General features: G+C 34.4%; 1 protein-coding gene across 5 annotated transcripts in view; it reads right to left on the reverse strand.

Moving 5' to 3' along the window:
- Positions 1-16,618, reverse strand: part of tsnare1 (T-SNARE Domain Containing 1) — a 488,539-nt gene that overhangs the window by 43,626 nt on the left and 428,295 nt on the right. For 2 of the 5 annotated variants that reach the window (XM_073926472.1, XM_073926466.1), the window contains one exon: positions 7,652-9,694. The exons of the other annotated variants lie outside the window; for them this stretch is intronic. The gene's annotated coding sequence lies outside the window, so the exon portion shown is untranslated. Of the gene's footprint in view, positions 1-7,651; positions 9,695-16,618 lie in introns of those variants that run through there. 5 annotated transcript variants of the gene reach the window in all.

A 16,618-nucleotide genomic window follows, 5' to 3' on the forward strand; every position in this document is an offset into this window, starting at 1 on the left:
AAAAAAGCAAAACACAAAACAAAGCAAACAAAACAAAACACAAAATAAAACAAAAAATGCAAAACACAAAACAAAACAAACAAAACAAAACAAATAACACAAAAATGCAAAACACAAAACAAAACAAACAAAATAAATCACAAAATAAAACAAAACACAAAATAACACAAAGTAAAACAAAACACAAAGTAAAACAAAACAAAACACAAAATAAAACATGAAAAATGCAAAACACAAAACAAAATAAAACACACACACATAAAAAAAACACAAAATAAAAGAAAACACACATGTTGGCAATGCACAGCCAAATGACCACCATTTTAGCTAAACTTTTTCTCTACAGTGCTACTGAAGAGCAAAGTCACTACATGTCATAGCCAAAGAAATACCTCTACATTATACATCATACACATTGAAATGCACCAGAAAATTTGTACATTTATAGGTAAGCCCATCTTTTTCACACTTCTAATGCAGTTTGAGCTTTCACTTCAATTTCATGATGAGCTAGAAAGACAGACAGAAGATGTTTTCTTATTACAGGGTTATTTCACCCCAAAACAAACAAGAACAATTCATTACAGAACCATGTTGTTCCAGATCTGTATGGCTTACTTTCATGTCAACCTACGTTTGGAGAGAAACTGAAAAAATGCACTCTACACAAAGATTAACCATGATCGGACAGTTCGTGGCTTTGTAATGTTCAGAAACTGCCCAAGGAACAAAGAATAGAAGTAGACATTGAAGAGTCAAATGAAGGCAAGGGAAGGTTTTGGTGGAATGGCGGGAATGGTAGTAAAGAAATAAAGTCCAGTTTATATGGGAGATCAAAAGCTGGCTCTCTGTCTGGCTGTGCTGACTGTGACAAAGACAAATCAGACTCATGAAGGGAAAAAAAAAAAAGAGTCAGAAAGTCATATATTGCTTTAGTCTTTTTTGTTTATTTAAGCCATTTCCTGAGCAAATATTTACACGTTTAATAGAAGCTGAAAGTACAATTATGACTTTACAAATTTAAAATTGTTGCTTTAAAAGTAAAATATTAATAGATAAAATTATAACTTTATATTGACTCGAGTTATATATAAAAAAATGACCACGGCAAAAATACATTATCCATGAACATGGGCATTGCTAGGCCTATATATATATTAGTGCTGTCAATCAATTTAAAAAAATTAACTAATTAATCGCACCTTTTTAAAAAAAATAATCGCGATTAATCGTGATTAATCACATTTAAAATACTGAAACTTGTAATTTTGCCTATTTAAATGTAAAATTAATGTAAACGCAAGAAAAAATATTTAAATTCAAAATATTATTGTTTAATAGAATTTTTGTTTAACTTGTAACACAGATTTCTTCATGTAAACAAAATACCCACAATAAACCATCACGATCCTGGCTTGACAGCCATATTTATTACAGAAATTAAAACACAGGCATATTAATGACATTTAAATTTCAAAACAATCAATGCCAATAAAGAAAACATTGATTTCCATGTTGGATTCTAAGTGGACTGCAAAAAAATGCCAAAATACAGGAATTGCAGATATGGAAAATTAAAAATTATAATAATAAACTATAGAATACAAACTGTTGCACTCATTGTAAAGTTTTAATGCTGTGAGTTGAGAACATTAATTATAGAGTAGAAACCATTTTGCTTAATCCTCCTTTACATTCATCCAGTTGCTAAGACTAGGAGTATCCCGCAAGTGCAAAAAGACTCCCAAATGCCTGCAAATGAATGATAATTTTTTGCAAACCGGTCGTTAAATACATTGCACATCCCTCTCGCCCCTACTCAGATACGTCGCTCATTCCACCCCTGACACCCCTCAACGGGCCTGACACAGACACACACACAGACAGACACACACACAACGCGCTGCAGACGTTTTGGCCCCAACGGCCTTCCATACTGGAGCGACTCCCCTCAGATTCAACACGCATGATCACGTTCATCAAATTTGCTAAGGGTCCTAAACTATGCGTCCTAAAGTATTACTGTATTTCACAAGGATTCTGACACAACAACGCGAAGCATACGCTTTCGTTGCGTTTAATGAGGAAACACGCTAAACTTGGAGGGCTCATGCTTAAAGGCAGAGTAATGCCCTGTCTTTGACAGCTCGCGACTTCACCAGACGTTCTGAGTACATTTACATAAGACACCAATACTCCGATTTTAATATGATTAAGATAATACTCTTATTAAAATTGTACCGTGTAGCCTTAAAAGGAACCTTACCTTAAAGGAACACCGAGTCACGAAATGCGGATGACTTTCTGTTCGCCATGTGGTATCAACTTACAACAGATGTCGAAAGTTAAAAATGAAACACCCGAAATTGCATAAAACTCTGGATAACTTGTGATGCAACTAATTGTTTTATACTGGAACTTGCCTTCAAAAAGTGCTTCCTTGGTCTTATCCACATTTATTGCATGTTGAACACATCCACCACAACAGGAAGTAAAAAAAAACCTGAACTGCGTTAATTGCGTTAATTTTTTTAACGCGTTAATTATTTAAAATTAATCGCATATATATATATATATATATATATATATATATATATATATATATATATATATATATATATATATATATATATATATATACATACAGTAGTTGAAGTCAGAATTATTAGCCCCCTTTTGATATTTTTCTTCTTTTTTAAATATTTCCCAAATGATTTTTAATAGAGCAAGGAAATTTTCACAGAATGTCTGATAATATTTTTTCTTCTGGAAAAAGTCTTATTTGTTTTACTTTGGCTAGAATAAAAACAGTTATTAATTTTTTAAAAACCATTTTTGGGAAAAAATTATTAGCCCCTTTAAGCTATTTTTTTTCGATAGTCTACAGAACAAACCATCTTTTTACAATAACTTGCCTAATTACCCTAACCTGCATAGTTCACCTAATTAACCTAGTTAAGCCTTTAAATGTCACTTTAAGGTGCATAGAAGTGTCTTGAAAAATATCAAGTAAAATATTATTTACTGTCATCATGGCAAAGATAAAATAAATCAGTTATTAGAAAACGTTTTTAAAACTATTATGCTTAGAAATGTGCTGAAACAATCTTCCCTCCATTAAACAGAAATTGGGGAAAAAAATAAACAGGGGCGCAAATAATTCAGGGGGGCTAATAATTCTGACTTCAACTGTATATATATATAACCTTATAAGGAGCAGAGCCCCCCTAAAATGAGAATCCTAAAATCGCCCCTGTCCATGTAGATAAATTCCACTAATCAGAAAATCTCCACCCACTCTAATGAAGCTCCATACAGCCTCCAAATATTTGGATATTTCTAAATAAATTATTGAATTATGCAGTAAACTTCAAGAATATTATCTGTATATACAAGCAGAAAAATAGTTTTGTATTTCTCTATTTGTATTTTCAACTTGATTGTCTTATTGTTTCCATCCAAATATGCAAATTAACTTTATGGGCAAAACTGGATTATCGCGTAAATGTTGTGCAAATGTGCAAATAAAGCAACGTTTCCATGCAAGAGTCAAAGGGAACACAATCGTAACTTCCTGATTAACTTGTGACAAATATCAAAAGTAAAAACGTAATTTCCTGTGGTAGGAGAAGCTGCGTGAATCTTTTCTTCATTTAATAAATGAATAACGGCATGAAACACAGAGCACAGAAGCTATTGATTCTGGAGGTAATCAATGATATAATAACACTAACACTGAAATAATTAACAGATTTTAGAATGACCAAAACAATATTTCAGATGTTTTACAAAGTGCTAAGCCTGCTGATTTGTCCATTCAGACACTCTTTTATCATCGCATGATCTCTTCTAACAAAATCACATGACTTTTTTAATGCGCATACTGGAATTTGTTCTGTAAAAGTGTTTCTATCATAGTTTCTGCGCATCTTTTCTTATTGAATAAGAAGTTTATTCAACTCAGTTACGAGCATATGTTTTTTATGCAAATTTTTAAAATTTATACGCATCTAGGTGTTTCCATCAACCTTTTTATGTGCATGTCCAAAATCTGCATGAAAATAGGCGGATGGAAACGTAGCTACTGAGTATGTTTACATGGACACCAATAATCCGATTTTAATGCTATTAAGACAATGCTCTGATTAAGAGTCTACCATGTAAACAGCAATTTTTAATTAATTTAATCTGATCAAGGTAATCAAATTTAACAGAAATCAGATTAAGTCATGTGAAATATGCCAATTTTAGTGGCATTATTGAAGTGCAGTACAGACATGTAAACACCGCAATCAAACTACTTCCGTCGTGTAGGAGTTTGGCCTCATTTTGCGACAGGATAGTCTACACACATGGCTGTTTGACACTATTCTCTGCACCTACTGACTTAATGGAGGACCAGAGACACCTGTATCATAAAATACTGAGTTTTTTCCCTATTGGCATGCAATATTAAATTCAATTAAAACAACACTTTTCCAGGAGTTCAAACTCGCATCCAATATCCCATTTGTCATGGAGGCATGCTTGCAATGTTCCTAAATGAAAGTGAAAGTGCCAAACTGCAGTTAAAGTCAAATTAAAACTGAAACACCCGAAACTACATGAAATTCCGGAGGAAACATGGATAGAGTGGTGACACAATGACGTTCATCGAATTATGCGCTATAACATATAAAACTGGGTCATGAAAGGGACCCATTTAAACAACTTAATCATATTATTGTCTTATTCAGATTAAGGCAAAAAAATTGATAACTAATGCACATGTAAACGTAGTCAGTGTGATTGTAGTTATTTGTCTCATTAAAGCTGTTAAAGTCTTATACCTACTGTTTGTCTTATTTTCTAATTTTCAGATACTTTTTTGCTTCAAAAGTGTGTTTTCAATGTGTAATTCATCCCATAACTTTTTTTTTTTTTTTTTGGTTCAGGCTCATGACTTTAAAAAAATTATGGGAACAGAAAAAAAACTTAATTAATAGAACAAAAATAGATTATGATAAAATGTTAACCAACATTTAACCTACTGTAAAAATACATCACTGGCAGCTGTTGATTTATCTTATATGAGGGTTTGAGGCTTGTATTTAAATTTAACAGGTTGAATGTGCTAATTTCCAAATCCAGCCAGTTGATGGTCTACAGTATTTACTTTTATTTTCTCCTTTTAAATAAGTTTTTTTGTACATTTTCTTGATGCCAAAAAAGGCATATGTTGCAGGTGGCACCATCCAAAAGCTTCTCTGAACCTCTGCCAGTCTCAGTAAGATGAGACACTACATTGGACATTCTCCTTAAACAACATTCGTTCTCTTAAGAAATCTGCATACAAGGTTATGAAACCTCCCTGTCCTCAGGTTAAAAAAGAGAGGAGGGAAATGCAGAAGTGAGGCAGACACTCAGATAATCTAAAGTGCAGGTAATCATAGAGCTGCTTTGATCATTCCTCAAATGTTGTAGAATAAGAGATGCAAGTCACTGGCCAAGCACACTGTTCAGATGTGAAGAACTCGACTTACTTTCAGCTTTAATTTTTCTGACGTCAGTTTCACACCTTGGTGTCTTTGTTTAAAAAAGAGAGATGTACTTTTGTCTGTGACCGTCTACTTTTTCTGAAAGTATCATTTTACCATTTATTTAAAAAATCTTATAAGGCATGTAAAACCTGAACCAAACCAAACAGTTAAAAGGTGAATGACAGCAAAATTAATTTGAAGCAAAGATGTATATTAAAACCAGACAAAACATAAATGCATAAGACTGTAATAAACTCTCCTAAATGACAAAACCCAGTAGGCACAAACATCAACATGACACCAGATTGACGTTGAACCCCAGTGTCGTGGAATGTTATTTTGTTTGAAAATGAAAATCGGGTTAAAGTCAGATCTCAATGTCAGGCTGACGTCAATGTTTAACGTTGCACAGATGTTCCATTTCGATTACTTTCCAACACAACCTAAAAACAGCAAAATATCAAGGTCTAATGATGTCACAGCTTGACGTTGTGTGGACGTTACCATGATGTCTATCAAACATTGGATTTTGGTTGTCATATCTGACGAATAAATGTTAGTATACGTCAATATGAAGTTGGTTTAAGATGTTGGCTTGACGTTGGATTTTAGTCACTTTCAAACACAACGATCAATAAAATATCAAAGTCATTTGACAATGTTTTCGAAAATAACTAAATAACGTTGTCCTTAGACACTGGCTAGAGATTGAATTTTGATCACCTGATGTCACTACCTAAATCTAACCTAATATTAACGTCTTGTGACATTGTGTGCCTGCTGGGCAATCACTGAATGCACAACAGAATGTTACGTTTACACACAAATCCACAAATTAGTTGTAAATGGATCAGCTTTTTACAGCGCAATACTCACTACTCTCTGCTCTTGAGTACTTTTGAAAGGTCTACTTTATACTCATACTTTGAGTAATATTTAACAGATACTTTTACCCGCATTACATATTAGGCAAGTAATGGTAATTTTACTTAAGTATGACTTTTCAGTACTCTTTTCACCAATGCTGAGAAAATACAAAAAAAAAAAAAAAAGGCAAATTAAATAAAATCAAAAGCTTGCAAACTTTTAATGATAATGTTCATTATGATTCATTTTTTGGGTAAAGGTGGAGGTGAAGTGCTATAGTTTAAGGATATGCTTTTTGCATCTCCTTATAGGCCAGAGTTTGTTGGATCAGTTTGTTACCCCTATTGACATCTGTTGCCATTGGTCGGTTGTTTTTACCGGAATGAACATGTTTTATCTGCAATCATTGGATCAATTGAGCAGTGTGATAGGATTTTCAAACAAACAAACAACAACAAACTCAGACTTAATATGACCAGGGACAAGATAGGCTCCACATAAATGTCTTAATAGCCCTGAGATAATTCATTTCATTATGTATTTAATGATCACACGTCTGTAGTGCGAACATGACAGTGATTTTTTCACAGCATTCTAAACACAACGGCCAACTTGTTTTTTGCAGATTGGCCTTTAAAAAGCTACATAGCAGAGCGAATGTGCATGTTTATCAGAAACTCCTTGGTTCTATCCCATACCGGTTTAGTAAATTTCCCTTTTGATTCGTCAGTGATCAAAGTGACCTAGTTAATTCTACTGCAGCTATTATGTGTGTGTGAAAGAATGACCTTTCAGTATCACATGAGCTTGGACACGGTTTAAATGCCTCTCTCCCCCCTGGGTTCCCCATTTGTCTCTCTCTACACACACACACGCAGCAGCAGAGGGCACCAGCGATCTTCTATTGTGTGACTGTCCACTCACGCAATATTGCTGCAAATATCACTTCATATATCTCTGTGTGTGCATTTGTGTGTTTGATGTTTAGATTTCTTCTGGCAGCATTTGCACAGATCATGTTTGTGGGTGCACCTGTGACGAATGCATGTGTAGCAGTATTCGAGAACACGTGTTTACATAAATGTACAGCATGTGGGTGTTTTTTTTCAACCTACAACACTTTTTGGTCCCAAGGGTCGATTTTCACCACTTTCTGCTGTTGATAAGGTGATGATAAATGTTCTCTTTCTTTCTTTCTTTCTTTCTTTCTTTCTTTCTTTCTTTCTTTCTTTCTTCTTTTTCTTTCTTTCTTTCTTTCTTTCTTTCATTCATTCATTTATTCATTCATTCATTCTTTCTTTCTTTCTTTCTTTCTTTCTTTCTTTCTTTCTTCCTCAAGTACTTGTTTACAAAATAAACAAAAAGCATCTCAAGGTCAAACTACAGTAAAAAAAAATCTAAATCAGGAGAAATATGTCACCAGATTAAATTTTTACTTCTATTATCAAGAGACATGCTGGTTAGCCACAGGGAGAGAGAGCTTGATATTTTATATTTTGATTTGCAAATGTTTTTTTTTTTTCTTTATATGTAAAAAACTAAATCCATAACAATACGCAACAAGGAAAGAAGTAATCTGTGATAAATCCCACATAGCAAAATGTCTCAGGCCCAGCTCTTGCCCACACAATCAGGTTTTGTCTTGTTTCTAGTCCAAATATCTTAAAACTCTTAAATCAAAAAGACATTTCTAGACAAATTAAAAATATGATCTTGTTTTGAGAAATAATGTGGCCAAATTAAGTGAGTTCTTTTTTTTTAAAGAGTGAGAAAAATTATGTTGTTTTCTTACCCCACTGGCAGATTATTTAGCTTGTTTTCAGAAAAAACACATAGTTTTGCCATATTATTTCTTAAATCAAGAAAATAAGTTTTGCTTGTTTAGAAAATGCTTCTTGATTTAAAAATATTTAGATATTCAGACTAGAAACAAGACAAAAAATCTAAGCAAGAAAATCTTTTTTTACAGTGTGGCTCAGTGAATTACGGTACATTACTGGACCAAGTCTGGACCATATCTGGGTCAAGTCTCAGCCAACTAACTTGTAACTGGCCCTGAACTAGGTTGGTGTGTCAAGATTGAAATTAAATTGATAAACCCATGAAGCATTGTGCTTTAGGCACAGTATGGTTGTGCTTTTCTCAAAACGACCTGATTGGTAGATTATTATTTTTTTACTCAAAAATAATTTCTATGTATTTTAAATGTGATCAAGACAGGCTAAACTTACATGGTCCACATATCAATTTTTAACATCAGTGCCAAATACTAAATTTTAAATCTGGCCCAAGTCTTTTGTGCCACCTTAAAGACTGTAGTGCCACCTCTGCTAAACCCAGGCCATGTTAGCCCACATGCTGTATGCCAGTGCTGGAAGAATTCCTGCTGTGCCAGCTTTATGCCAAATCTGGGTCAGAATTCTTTACTTCCTGGGATGTATGTGTTGGACACTATTTTGTTAGTGAACAACTGAATCTATTGAGAGCGTGGAAAAAAAAAAAATCTTCAACAGTCCACAAGTATTTTTTCAACAAAGAGCATCTTGAGATCGGAACAGACTCAAACTCAATAGATTCAATAGCACTTTTTATTGAAACCAAGGTCTCAAAACTTGCACAGACTGATCATTTTGCTTCATAATACCTCGATTTATTGAATGCTTTCAGTTTTGTTTTGCCTATATATGTTTTTGTACTATTATTTTTGACCATTTTAAAAATCACCAAGGATCATATTTTCAGCTACAAGCATTTAGTTTTATTAAATAAACTATATTTTATATTGAACAAAAAGTGTGTTTAACTAAAAACCCAACACATCTTGGATAGATTAATGATGTTAAAATTAACTGCACATTTTGATTTGAATTGTTTGATTCAGGAGATATAAAATTTTAGTCACAAAATCTAAATTTACATTTACTGCAGCTAGTGGACAAATGAAACTCGTGGTTGTGTGTCTATCTAGAGTCCGCAGGGCCAAAAGTGGCCAAAGTTGCCCATTACACACGACATACACACAACCCCAACTGCGGCTAAAGTTGTTATCTCGCTGCGCTCATTCCTATCACATGTTGTGAGCTGACCAGGGGTCTCCAGCAAACCTCCTAGAGCTCCATTAGTCTGGCCAGCAGCCCTCCAGAAAATTCTGTATCTCTGCATCTCCCATTTCCCTTCTCCTCAGGGGTTTTCACTCCTTATCTCAACCAAATACATTAAAAGGAAGATTAATGTGGGAGACCTTTTAGAAGACTCGAGAAGTTGCGGGAGGCCGAGTCCAGGGAACCTTAACACAAAACCAGCAGATGCTGAAAGAAGAAAGAAGACACTGACTGTAAATGCCTGACTTTTTCCCCTACAGTTTCCTTCACTAATATTAGCAGCCTTAGTATTTATGAAATTTTTTTTCACTTTTTATATTGTTTAATAAAAATATATATTGTTTAATTTTTTGATCTTTTACTAAAAAGATGCTTGAGTTTGTTTCAAGACGAGAGTAGAGGCTTTTGTCTCTTTAAAGTCACATTAAATCAAAATTTACTCTCTTCTTATTTTTATAGGCATATAATGCAAGTAATAAACAATCTGTACAATTCATTTTTACACTTCATCAGGCATCATCCTACAAATTTAAGTGCGGTTTATTTATAAACTAATTTCGAGAGGATCACATGCTTATGATTGAACATGGCTGGTCCCGTATCAGCTTCACATGATGCGACAATCAGATTAATACTAACTGACTATAATTAACCAGACTTTTCCACTTTAGTCATCTTCATCTTCGACTTGAAGAATCCCCCTTTCCACCCCTACTCCTCCCCTTCTCCTGATAGAGCGGCACTGTTGCCTCACAGCAAGAATGCCACTGGTTTAAGCCCTTAATGGGCCAGTTGATGTTTCTGTGCAGAGTTTGCATGTTCTCCCCGTGCTTGCATGGGTTTTCCCCTGGGTTCCCCCAGATTTGACTAATCCAAAGTGGCATCATAAGACAAACTTAGCCAGCTATGTCTCTCAGCTATATCTAACATGTTCACAAGCAAGGGAGTTCTCGAAACCCACCTTAGCTCAAACACCCTTCTAGCCCTCCAAACGAGAGGGAGCCCCATGCTCAAGGATATTCTGAGATCAGGGATCTCTCCCGGGACAGCATGCTAAACATGCTTTATTATCAATCATCAGCTAAGTATGAACGCTTGAACTACACCGTATAACTACCATAAGAATCAATAACTTACATGCTACACAGTATTACTCAATCCAATCATGTCAATAACGCTGTATCCATTGAGCTGGTCTTCTTAGGTCATTTTGAACTTAACCCTAATGGAAAACCAGTTCAGTTTGTTGGGATTCAAATGGTGGTCTATGTGATTTAGATTAAAATAGTGGAGGCAGGAATTCATTTAAAGTTGTGAGGAAAGATTGTAGCTTGTGTTAATTTCATGTGGATTACAAAACCAGAGAACATTTCTTTCCGTGTTTAGATGGTTTGCCTAAAAGTGGAGATTTCAAGATTTCATTCATTCATTTTCTTTTCGGCTTCTTTGCTTAAACTTATCCAGCCTACATTTTACACAGCAGATGCCCAGCCAGCCGCAACCCAACACTGAGAAACACCCACACATTCTTGCATTCTCACACATACTACGGCCAATTTAGCCTTATCAGTTCACCTGTGCCGCATGTCTTTGGACTGTAGGGTAAACTGGAGCACCTGGAGGAAACCTACTCGGAGGAAGCAGGGAGAAAATACAAACGCCACACAGAAATACTTCAAGATTTATGTAGATATCTCTCAGCTCTGTGAGACAAGTATTGCTGAAATTCCTGCATGCCTGAGCCGACCCCCTCCTCTGGAGAACTGTCAGTCTATGTCAATCAATGTTTTACTAGAAAAAGCTTCCTTCGCTAGAGTGGACATATTGAGCATTGCATTTCTCCCCATTCAAATCTATAGTGACATGTTTTGTGTATTCAATAGTCTTTGAATTGTGATTTTTGAAGATTATTGTCCACTCAAACCATCAACCTGATAGACAGACACACACCCCCTTCCAGCTGATTCATAACACTTCCAGCTGACTGGAATTTCTGATGGTGGAAATGGGCATTTGCAGTGATTTCGCCATTTCTTATAACCCCCCATTTTGTGAAAAACAACACATTTTGCTGAAAATCACAGCTCTGTCCTTTGGTTTACCCATTGTGATTAACAACTGAGAGAGTTTGGTTTTTGTGTTTGCCATATTTATAGCCTTGTGAAGCAGGAGGTCATGGTTGAACAATTTCCCATTCCTAGTCACACAGGTGTACAATGCATGCTTTTATTTTTATGTAATAGTGGAAAGATCTTCAACAGTCCGAGTCATTTGATTTTGAGTATCTGCCTTTTTTTATACATAAAAAAGGAACAAAAAAGTGAAGAAACAGAGTGGATGTTCCTTATTTTTATATTTAATTCACCATATTTTAACATTCAATAACTCTGTTAACTTCTGTGAGGTAGCTTGAACAATCAACTATTAAATAACATACTTCACTACTTTTTTTAACTCGGGAGATCGCGAGAACAGAGAACGCGGGCTTTGAGAGATGAGTTTTTTCTGATGGTCAAATGACCTTCACGCATTTTAACGGAAAATTATTTAAACATTACAGCATTCATAGAATAATTTATTGTTGTTTATGTCTTTATTAGTATTATATATAATTGTGAATGTTTACTATCACCGTCTCATTTAGAGAAACTCCTGAGATAAATAAGTTATATCTCTGAACTTTAATATGAAACAGGTATAAAATGTTGCGCTTCCCATCTGCTTATTTCAAAATCAGCCGTAATGACTTCTGGAAATTCTTGAGCGAGTTCTGTGGGGTGGGGGTGGTATAGGGGGAATTCTCACAGTTGCAAACCGGGCTAATAACCATACTGTGGTGTTAGCAACTGTACCGGAGTTTCGAGTGGCTGCTGCAATCGGCTACAATACCAAAGTTGGTGTCTTAGTGGTGTTACAGAATGTACCAAAAAGTGGAGGAAATTTCGGGAGTTTTCTGGGAGAAACAACAAAACGGGAGAGTGGCGGGAAATGGGTCTGAAATACCGGTGACTCCCGGGAAAAATGGGAATGTTGGCAGGTATGCGTTACACGAGAACACATGGACGCAAGATTGCAGAAGAATGCATATTGAGAAACAGCCAAACTTGTGCTTTCCACTTCAAGCTGCTGTTATCTACTTTGCCTGCATTTAACCAATGTACGCATCTCTCTAAGAAAGTAATGTCATGCCGCATGCATTGCTGTTTCTGTGTAAAGTCAAAAAAGAGGTCTAACTCTGTGCCACCGCATAACTACTATTGTGTTAAAAATAGTAAGAGAATATCTGAAACTGTGTGATCAGACCCAATTTCCGATCATGTGATCAGATCTGGGCATCCCTATTATTAATAATTATAAATTGTACTTTTTTTCAATTGTTTGCTCTCGTTGAAATAATGTTCTTATTTAGAACAAAATATCTTAAGGTTAAACAATAAAGACATTATTTCACAGTCTTCTTTTCTCATTTTTACCAAGGGTAACAGTATTAGTAGAGGGTGCTGTATGTGATATTATAAGGTTGTAACTTGTAACCTTTATTAGGCCTCTCTGCTGTATGAATTATGCTGAATTGAGTCTGTTTGCCTTTATGAAAGAATTAACTGTCAAATATTGAACGTACACAGCTATAATGCAATACACAAGACAGTACAAGCCACACATAAGAGATAAATAGTCATTTGCAAGGCTTTCATGCAAAGCGTACTGATGTCGCGCAAAGGAAGATAAACTCTCACCTTCGCTTGACATTTAAAGTTTATAAGGCAATTTATTAACAATTAGGAGTCATTCATTATGAGATCTTATTGTGCGAGATCAAATGCCTATGAAACACCTATAGAGTTTCCTGTGCTCATATATTTGATCGTTATTGCCTTGAATCATTAATGGAGGAAATATTTTGCTCTTTTATAAATAATTATAAACATGTTACTGCCGAAATATTTCACATTTGAATCAAATTATAAAACATTACAATGAATTGTTATAACTAATCATTTTGTGATTTGCTAAAGATTCAAGTTAAATGATTTAAAGATTTTATGTTAAAGTTAAAATGTAAAAATATTTGAAATGAGAATGCAGGATTTTTAATGGTCACACTTTACAATGCTTCATTAGTCAGTGAACTAAGAATACAGTATATTTGTACATCATTAATTAATTATAGTTCAACATTTACTAATGCATGATTGAAATTCAAATGTGTGCTTGTTAACATTAGTTAATGCACTGTAAATTAACAAGAAGTGAGTATGTGCAACGAACAACTATACGAGACAAAATCAAAGAGGAGAACAAAAAACGGAAAAAGAACCATTCGAAGAAACGTATATGTCAAGGGCTTAGAACTGGCATTAGCAGAGCGACGTGTCCCCACCAGTTACTGAAATGTCCTATAACTTTATCACCTTTAAAATATAATAATGCTCTGTCAACCCTTAGTAACCTGGACATGTAGAGAGGGTTAAATCACATTCTCTTCTTGTGTCTTATTTCTCTCTAAAACATAAGGACAGTGTGACTGGCTGGGCCTTTTTCTACTGTCACTGACAGCTAAAGTTACGTATGGTTTGGATGTGAGAACTTGAGAGGTGCCAAAACAAGGACGTTTTCCAGCTTTTCCTCACTGTACAAGATGTGGACATATAAGGAGCTACCTTTCACCTAAAGTCATTTAAAGTCAAGTTCGCTACGAGTTCATCTTATCAAGGCTTTGCAAATAATTGAAACGAGATTCTGGCCTACATGTTTTTTGAAAAACAAAACAGGGATCAAACTTTTTTTTTTATTGCATCACATCTCTCTACATATTTCTCTACATTCATTCCTCCTCAAAGCCTGATTGCAGTAAAAATATGTAATTGACTTTTGCATTATGTGATCTGCTTCATTAATTATTTGTATTAATAATATACAAAAACCTTTAATAATGTTTTTAAAAGTGGGAAAGAGAATTTGTGCTGTTCTATGCGTGCGCTCTAGGGATGTAATGTATGTCCCCACCAATGTCAAGATCAAATCTATGCCCCTGATATGTGATGTTATCTCTCTCTCTAAACATCACAAAACAGTTAACCTATCAAAATAAACCACATACCATATATAATAAAGCTGTATCAATGCAAATTTCCCACTAGTCCTGTGTAAACCACAGCATATATATATATGCTGTGGTTTACACAGGACTAGTGGGAAATTTGCATTGATATATATTGATATATATATATGATATATATATATATATATAACACAGAGAGTCTCAAAAATCCTTACTAATTTACCAACGTCACTTTAGACCTAGCATTTGAGTGATTCTCTTGCATAATGTCTAAAGTGATGAGAAAACAGGTGATTTTGCTGACATTTCAAGAGTATAAGACTGAACGGCATAAAATGCCATCAGTCTACAGAGATTTGCCATTGTTTCTCTGTTGCAATTAGGAGATCACAATCCCTGAAAAAGCAAAAGCAACGCAATCACTACCAGATTACTGTTGTGTAAAAAAACAAAACTTTTTTTTCACAGTTTCCCAGAGATAGGTTGCGGCTGGAAGGGCATCCACTGCGTAAAAAACGTGCTGGAAGTTGGTGGTTCATTCCGCTGTGGTGACCCTGGATTATTAAAGAGACTAAGCCAGAAAGAAAATGAATGAATGAATGAATAATGTTCACAATCCAAATGAAAAATATTGTGAAAATATGGTTCTTCGTCTCAAGGCCTCAACTGACAACAACTTTATTTTAACTAACTAATGTTAAAAAACATAAATAAATACTGTCATAGATCAGAAAATCAGTATGAAAAGTTAAAAAGCATGCATATTTAAATGTCCAATATTGACTGATTAAATTCCCATTAATGGGTTGTGGCTGGATTAATTAATTTAGAATCGATCTTTGAATCAACTTTGAGTCAATGTCTGCCTCAGTGAAACCAAGATTGTTTAAGTTGAAACACCAACGACACAAAAATAAAAATATAATAATAATGTCATATTACAACAAAACAAAACAAAACAAAACAAAACAAAACAAAACAAAACAAAACAAAACAAAACAAAACAAAACAAAAACAAGTCTGTTTGCTTTAATGACTGCTAATCAGATGAATAGCCCTGTCAAACAAATACTGATTATACTTTTGCTTCTGAATTGATTTTGGTCATAACTCAGCCAGTGGTTGGAAAAACAAACAACAGTCTTTTACCAGCAGAGCAGTGAAAGAAACTTTCACCCCCTGTCTTTCCCTTTTCTCTATCCTGTTGCACAGCAGTGGAGTAATTGACCATCGGAAAACCTTGCCTCTCAGAGTCAGAGGATAATATATCAGTCAATAACCCTGAAGAAACCATTAAAGCTGGAGAATGTTAGCCAATCTCAAGGAAGAAAAACAAAGTTCAAGCCTCTGTAATCTTCTCTTTAAAATGATCAATAAATCAAATTAAAGTTTGGGGTGCGTAAGGGGGCTAAATAAATCCTTGTAGCTTTAGAGCCTTCAAAACATTGACGCATGTGTGTGTTCCTCACATTAACAAACAACAAGTTAGGCTCTGAAACTAACATTTTGGTTGATGACGTCATTAAATTATACCTGGCTTTTATTCTTGAAAGGCTTTAATTTTCCCATTGCTGGGGAGAAACTTACGGATTAAATGTAATGTGGATTATATAATGAGTATTAAAAAAAATAAACAAAAATACATATTTGTAATTAAATCACAGTTTAAAATACTCATTAAAAGATAACAGATAATCTTTTATTGATTACAGTTTATTGATTATATTATGACTTTTTGCTGTGAAATGCTGTTTTGAGTGACCATCACTAATTATTGATTATGGGGGGGGGGGGGGGGGGGGGGGGGTTAACAATTTGTTAAACTTAAACAATTGTTTAACGTGTTTATTATTCTTTAAAGGTCTCGTGCTATTGAGTTAAACAAATAAAAGAAAAATAATAAAAGAAAATGAAAGAATGTTTTCATATTATGAAATCAGTAATCATATTACATTACTGTAAATGTGCAATTTAGAAATGTAAAAAATTTTTATTTTGGTTATGCAATTTGAAACAGACCTCAATTTTTAAGTGATCAAACCATCACTGCTTATTTACATACGTTTAAA

The sequence above is a fragment of the Danio rerio genome, chromosome 16, assembly GCF_049306965.1.
Source record: "Danio rerio strain Tuebingen ecotype United States chromosome 16, GRCz12tu, whole genome shotgun sequence".
NCBI classification, from domain to species: domain Eukaryota; kingdom Metazoa; phylum Chordata; class Actinopteri; order Cypriniformes; family Danionidae; genus Danio; species Danio rerio.